The sequence below is a fragment of the Manacus candei genome, unplaced genomic scaffold (assembly GCF_025592945.1).
Source record: "Manacus candei isolate 608988 ecotype Guabito, Panama unplaced genomic scaffold, ASM2559294v1 h1tg000008l, whole genome shotgun sequence".
In the NCBI taxonomy this organism is placed as follows: domain Eukaryota; kingdom Metazoa; phylum Chordata; class Aves; order Passeriformes; family Pipridae; genus Manacus; species Manacus candei.
This window is the reverse complement of record NW_026138056.1, coordinates 926,321-934,584: the sequence shown is the minus strand read 5'-3', so window position 1 is coordinate 934,584 and position 8,264 is coordinate 926,321.

Genomic DNA, 8,264 nt, shown 5'->3' with positions numbered 1-8,264 from the left:
CTTGTCCTGTATTATAACTGTTTCTGAGAAGTTCTACCTGCATCTGAACCTCCTTTTCACAAAAAAAATATTATTAACTGTAAATACAGGCCTGAGATGTGCACAGATGTCTGATAAAATGAGTCTCGCATATGTTTACATGAAGACACATTATGAGGTTGATTTTGGGCAACCATGAACTCTTATCAAAAATTTAATAACAGTTCTTAAAAATAATTGCTAGTATATAATGAAATAAAAATCAAAGAACAAAGAGTAGGAAACCCTAAACACATTTATATCTCATTTCCATTTATATTAGTAGCAAAATTTTAGACTCTGTATTGAATTGAACCTTTTCTGCTATTTAGTAAAGGAATTGCTTGTGTTCAAGAATGTTGTCAGTGTTTATTTTTGTTATTTTTCTTTTTATTTTCTGTGCTGCCCCTTATCTATGTATGTGAAATAGCAAGTAGTACAAGCAAAAAATCAAATAAGATTTTTTTTAAAGAGAATTTTGCTCTCTGACATAAATTATGTTTGATATGGCCCTTAAGTTAAAGTTTTCACTGCTTCAGTTGTTCTTCTTTAAGTATGAAGCTATTTTTAGAAAGTGATTCATACAGAGAGATTTAATACTTCTTTACTTCACAGGATATAGACAAAAAATGTTCTGCATTGAAGAGTCCACTTATTTCTGCTATGACTATTTACATGTGCTTATGAATTAGGCATTACTTCATACCATGGGGCATTTGTCCACCTTAAAAAGAAGAACATCATCACAAAAACTTAGAACTGTATAAAAAATGTCAGAATAATGGTCTTATTTCAGCGCTACACATTGTCCTTATGCTTACCAGGGAATTCTTGGTTGATAATGAAACTGTCCTTGGAGAATTCTCCAGAAGTTTCTTGTATCATAAAGATAATTGTCACTTCTTTGATGTAATAAATATTTTTCTTCCTTTTCATGACTGCTGGGATGAAGAAAAGGAAACTTTAATGTTTTCAGTATTTCGCTTTCTTGATATCTTTAGAATAATCAGCTGGCCCTAGCAGTTGCATGGGCTCTCCACGGAGTGTAGCTACTTGATCAGGCTCAACCCACTTTGTAAGAATTTGTATAGGCTGAGAACATCTGTGTTGTTAAGGTCATCCAATCAGGGAATTTTTCAATGCAAATGGAATTAAAAGTAAAGAGAGAAATGATAAACAACAGCACACAGAGACAAAGGTGATAAGCAGGGATAACAGAGGCAATGCCAAAGACCAGAAGCCTTCAGTGAGTAATTGTTGGGCCACCAAGAACCTGCAGGCACAGCGTTGGAAAGGTGCAACCCAGACCTTGTACTGATGTGAGGGGAGAAACAAGAGGAATATGAGGATTTGGAATATCCAAGAGCAGCTTGTGGGACAATGCAAAAGTTCTGAAAGAACATTCAGGGTGAAGGGATGAGTTGGAACAAAGAGGAAATTAAACAGAAAGGCATATAAAAGAGGACTGATGTGTTTAAACCATGGCTGGTCAGTACACTTCTTTGACCAAGCCTGACATCAGATCACCCCAGTCTGTCCTATTTTCTCATTAAATCCTGTGTTAAATATCTCTGTGTGATCTCACTCTATCTCCTGTGTGAGGGCTGTAAGGGCTGAGTGCCTGCTACTGGTGAGACCTATGTGAGTGGATTTGGTGCCAGCAACTGTAGCTGGCACCAAGGTGCCCCGTGGTTTGTGGTGTCAGCTACTGAAAGAGTGAAGGTCTCAGCTCCAGCCACTGGGATGGGACTGGTGTTAACTACTGGGTGTGAACAAAGTGAATGAGGCTCAGTAAGAGCAGCTGGAGCAGGGTTGCAGGCCACAGCCTGTGTACTTGGTGCTGGTGGATGGAAGCGACCAGAGTCTTTGCATCTTCCCCGAACCCGGTGTGCATGGGAGTATGTGTGTAAATCACTAGCAAATTTCATGTTGGACCAACTGGTAAGTAAGAGAGTCACATGGACAGTGAGAGCACCTGGGATCCAGCCAGGGTTACCCAACAGACAGAGAGGCCTTGTCATTACGTGGAGACCCTACCAATGTGCATGTGCTTAGGAGCTCAGAGAGTATTAAGTATGTGCCTATATTAGTGACCCTCAGTCCTGAACAGCTCGAGAATAGGAGAGGAGCTTGGCTGTCTATATGTCTTTATTTTATGACTCCTGGTCATGTTACATGTGGGTGCTGCTAAAGGCATCACCTTGCCTGTGTCAGTCTGAGCAGTTGTCAGTGTCTGTGTCCTCTGTGTGTGTGTGTGTGTGTGTGTAGGTTACATGTTCAACTTTGCTGCTGCCTGAACCCACAAACAACAGGAAAAGCGGTGGCCGCATCCATTATCTTGTGACAGAGAACCACAGGAGGGTTACAGTGGCCAGGAGGGATGTATCCCTGGCCCCAAAGTCCACCAGAGGAAGCATCCCCTTAATATCCTATGCGAGGTTTCTTTTGTTGTGAGAAATTAGCTATGTGTAGTAGTTGCAGAAAAGGCAAATGCTCTTGCAGCATTCTGATGCTTCTCTGAAGACACTTTAATTTCTTTTGTGGCTTATATTCTTAGGACAGGAAAGATTATAATTTGAAATAGGCATTATGAAGAAAATCAACCTTGTGATGTAATTGACTAAAAGATGATTTCAGTCATTCTGTGAGGAACGATAGACATGAATGCTTCACATTTTAGGTGAACTTGAGGTGGAATAATATGAGGAAAACAGATGATGCGTATTAGAAAAGAATTATGTGTATATGAAGCAGAGGTAGAGAGATCTCCCACTGTTCTAAACGTCTCTGCAAAAGGCAAAATTGAGTGCTAATACACCAGAACACACAAATCTGCTCCCAATATACATTTTAAGAAACTGAGTATAATCTCAGAAACTCCGTGGGGATACTTCAGAATTACCAAAGTGCAACTACATGCAGAATTAAGCTCACAGGATTTGGCACATTAGGTAAGCATCTTGTCTCCGGCACTGTCTCTGTCTCAAGTGCAGGTTTCATTTATTTAATGCATAGTGATTCCATTTTAATTACTTTGTACACTGCACCAACCTGATTGTTTTTCTGGTTCCTTTCCAAGAAGTAATCAAAGGGAGAAATTCATGAAGGACTGGTCAATACTGAAGTCACTTCTAGTTAATTTACTCAATTCATATTAATTCAGTGGTGCTAAGCCCACTGGTAAAATTTTTGTGTATTTTTTCAATATTGAGGAAGTCTCAAGAGAATGATAATAAAGAGAAGAGTATACAATTTCCATGGTTAATCATGCAGCAGCCATGAAAGATACCAAGATGCCTTCATGTTGAGGCTGTAGATGGGTGGTTCCTATTACTGTCCTGTATAATCAGTTATCACTGATTCATATATGAGGAAATGTGAGAAGATCTCCATCTGAATGTCAACCTTCTACATCAGCAACATTTCTTGTAAACATCACTCTGAAATTATAGATTTGATCACAAAGAAATGCCTTTTTAAATTAGATGAGGGTTTTTTTAGAAAGAAGAAACCCCCACCTCTTTAATTCTGTTATAACCCATGCCTGAAGGTGAGGGTAAGTGAGGTTCTTTTTAATACATCCCTTGGGGCAAATTACAGTAAAATGACACTGAATGTCTGGTATGTGTATCTATATCTATCTATCTATATCTATATCTATATCTATATCTATATCTATATCTATATCTATCTATATCTATATCATCTATATCTATATCTATATATCTTTGTATATATATATATATTAGAACAATTTGGTTGCAATGGAAAGGAGGTATGTAGCTGTTTTGGTTATTATTATCTATAGTAATATAACAGCAGAAGAGTATAAAGCTATCACTTCAGAAAATGTCTAAGTCAAAGAAAGAAAGGATAAGAGTAGATAGCAGAAAAGAAAGATATCACCACTTGTGGATCCAGTGATGACACTTGATTATTGTAATTTAGATGTCCATTGGTTGAAGTGATGGTTGCAGTCCTGATCCATCGGGGGTGGGGAAGCCCAAGAAGTTCAAGGGATTAATATATGTTATGGTTTATGTGTGAATGCCCAATTTTAAATCTGTGGATCATGCACAGTCCTCTGGTGGGAGGCCCCAGAAGTGAGTCTGGGGGTGCTTTGGTGATCATTGGTGGTTGCAGATGCCATCTGTCCTGTAACTTGGAGTGATCTTTGTTTGACTGGTAATATATGAGCAGTTACTTCCTTTCTGACCGTTTGCCACAGTGGGAATGGATGTGCAAACCTGATCTCACCTCCATCAGGCCTGGAATCAGTGCCTTCCTGTCTCAAATACTGCCCTTCTATGCTTATCTCAAGATCCTGCTGTGGTGTCTTATCTTATGTCAAGTTCTTTCTCTGTGGCCTTGACAGTGTTTGAGACAGGCAACTGCGCTCTTTAAGTGCTTAGAAATTCTCAAGAATTATTCAAAGGATTTTTTTTTTTTTTCTGAGAGAGACAGAGACAGGTGGAGTTTCATTTAATTCCAAGCAAATTAGGTAGAACATTTTTGGTAACTTTTTAAATTGGAACCAAGGGGAAATTGCTAAGAAGTAAATACACTCGCTGAAAAGAAAAATGAAAGGAGACAGGATACTGAAAGGGCTTTAGGAAGATGAAGAATAATTGCCTGAAGCTGAGGTTAAAAGACAGAAAGAATAGGAAAGAAAATCTAGAAAAAGCATATCCTGTATGACTATCCACTTTCAAATTTTTCAGTCAAACTTTACATAACAAACTTGTGCTAAAATGAACAGATACCATCACTTGCTTAGTCCGGTCTGGTCAATCTGGAATATACTCTTTTGAGGCAGAGTGTGGGGAAACTTTGTCACTTGGAAAGAAAAACAAATGAAAAAGGATAGCTTTTTTGTTTTTACTTCTGTTTAGAGAATGGTCTTTTATGATACCAAAAATATTTTCAATGCCATGAAGTTGTTTCAACTCCAACATCTGTTGCCCTATTTGTTTAAAAGGAAGGGTAAAGGGTGGCATATACAGAATGATTTGCTATATGCTCTTGCTTTGATGGGACAAGATGATGGGTGTTTTGGCTTTTTTTTGTTGTTATTACTATATTGTCTTAAGGCTGTAATTTAGGAATCTATTCATCTCATTTTATTTTCGAACTATTATTGATGGGTATGCAAAACATGACTTTGTCAGATGTTTGACTCCACACTGTGTGTTCTGTGTGAGGGTTAAGGTGCTTTTGAGTAATGAATAATGTTTTGTTGCCTGCTAATTATCATCATACTTTTTTTTGTGAAAGTTACTAGCAGTAATTATCATTATGGTGAAATCATGAGCCTGGATTATGCTCTCACTTGGATTTTTGGGTTTCTCCCTGAAATCAGCAGGAATTGCCTTGTGCCTTTGGGACCAGTGCTAAGTATTTGGGGGTCAGGGTTCCTATTTTCCAATTCCACTGGAAAATTTTAGCTTCCTTACTAAAAAAAAAAAATAGAAATAAAATAAAATAAAAATAAATTACAAAAACCCCAAACCCAAAAATTTACCTGTAATAAAATATTAAAGTGGAAAACCAGATACCTTCTTTTTTTTCTGTTTATTTTTTGTAGCTTCATCTTCAAACTAAGTCTTTCCTTACATTTTTTTCTGAGAGGTATTATGGGTACCTCAATGTTTGTGCACTGCAACTAATCCTAAAGGTTAATCTCATAGTGGATATAATGAGTAATATGAATTAATCTGTGATAAGGTCTGACAACAGTATTTGGAGCTGAACTTGAAGTTCAAAAGTGTTTGAAGGGCTGGATTTTGTGAGGGGTTCAATTTGATTAAATAAAACTGTTATCAACTCCTAAGAAGGCAGTAAACCAAACAAAGCAAATTCATGCTTGTTAGTAAGTGAATTCTGAGTTCCTAGGACAAGTCAAATTGTTTAGAAATGGATCTTTCTGCTGGAATTATTAAGTTTTCAATACATACAGACAATAGTTCTTTATCTCTATTACATTTTTTCTTTTTTCTTTCTTTTTTTTTTTTTTTTTTAATGTATGTACAACTCTGTTGACAGCAGGAAAAATTACTGTTGATCATAATGTCATCCGTAACTTTTTGTGCCTTCTGAATATTTTTTCTTCACTCAATTCCATTCCAAATAAAAGAGGCCAGTGGGTTAATTAGATATTTCTTTTGAGTTTAAGGGGTTTTAAATTCGATTTCTTGTTGTTTGTGCTTCTGTATCTTTGATACGGTTTTAAGAGACTGATCCCGTTTGTATTTTTCTTTAAGCTTTATTTCGAATATAACAAACACTTCACATTTGCAAAATGTGCAGATACTACTTTATTGGAGGTGGGTTCACCACATGGAGGACACAGTAAGTTACCCGTAAGAAAAAAAAATCAGAGATACGAGGAAAATTCTGTGTCCTGTTCAGTAAGATTTCTTTTTCTTAAACTTTTCTTTATAAATAATAAAATATTTGCATACGTATTTGACTAAGCAAAGGTTAAGAAAAATCATTCCCCTTGGATGTCTCTGTTGTGACTGAATGTTGCTGTTTACTACAAGTAGGATAGACCAAGCCATTACTGCACCTTGTTTTATACTGAGCTGAAGAAGATCTGTCCAAGAGACAGATTATGATATCCACTGCTGATACTATCATTATTTTTTCCTGATGCCTACAGATTTAGCTAGATACCTATCCGGGATAAGCTGACTAAACTTTAGATGTTGAAGTTAAGGCCAATCTCAAGTCATACATAGGTCAGTAGCAGACTTTTTTATTTCTTCAAACCATACAACCGAAAAGCAGCTATGATACCATTTTGATAAAAAAGCCAAATTTTGCTGAGGTTGGGGCATGGCAAAGGTCTTTTCATTTGAATTAATATGGCATTAAGAAAAGTACTCCTGGAAAAAAAATGTATGATTAAATCAGTTGTTATATATACCTTGCAGTAGATACAACTTTATGAAATCCAGAAAACAATAACTAGACCAAATGTTCTGAGTCCTAGATAAAAATGTGTCAGGTAATAAAATCTATATAAAGACCCCAGTGCCAGAATATACATATATATGTCTCTATATAAAAAAGTACAGGATATGATGTTCTTTATATTTATATTTGACAAAAGAGCAATAATAGTTTCTGAAAAATAGTGCAGCATTGTTTAAGAAAAGTCTCTGTCATGGAAAGAATATGCAAAATTAAATAGATTTAAGAGTGTAGGTTTTTTTCATTTTTTTTTTTAACTTTTCCTGAAACTGGAGCACTAACTTCTGAAACCTTAGGATTTCTTTAACAAGGTGTCTTTGTATATCACAAAACTTCCTACATTCCTATTCTTTCTACTCTTGTCCCATTTTTCACACTGCAGAGGCCACTCTCTTTCTCTCTTGTTTCTCTTTCCCTGCTGCCATATCACTAATGCAACATCACAATGAAAGGCAGAGAAAGTTGAGATAACCTTTTTTCTTCTTCTTTTTTTTTTTTTTGTCTCCAGAGTTCAGCTATGATTCGGCCTCGCTTCGTAGGCAAACCAAAGTAAACTGTTTTCTATGTTTACTATTACTACTTTACTGGTTTTTCCTACAGTGAAGGCAGTAATAAGGAAATAAAACCCAAACAAATCCAAGCAGTATTTACATCTCAGAACAGCATCTTGAACAGAGTAAGGACAATTTTTATCATCTTACTGAAATAAATATCCTGACTGTGGAGGATAATGGTTTTAGAAACTGCAGGTAGGTAAACAGAAATTATCATTCTTACTGTAATAGCTGCTTAGCAAAATGGAGATCTGATCAGCCTCTAAAGTTGTCATATAACAACTTGAATAGGCTTATAATTCAACATTCCTGAGTAAAAGATGCCATGTAGATGTAATACCTATCCTCCATATTTTCAGACATTTATTGACAAAAATTTAACTGGTAAGAAATTTCTCCCTTTTTCATTTCAGCAATTCTGCATAAAATAATAGGGGTAAGGAGCTATTGTGTAACACCAGTGTTTGAATATTTATGACGACTTATTATATGTAGACTCCCTGCTAGAGCACATCTTGATGTAGAGTCCGGGTCTTAGTAGCAATATAGTACTGAATTTGGCAGTGTTGAAAGGTATGTGCATTTCAGGTCATATTTTATACCGAAGAACATAACATTTATGGTATCAAATGAACAGTTCAATGGAAAAGTTCGCTGAGATTTGCCAAGTAAGCACTTTAGGTTGTCTCTTCCATGAAATCTTCCCTCACAATACTT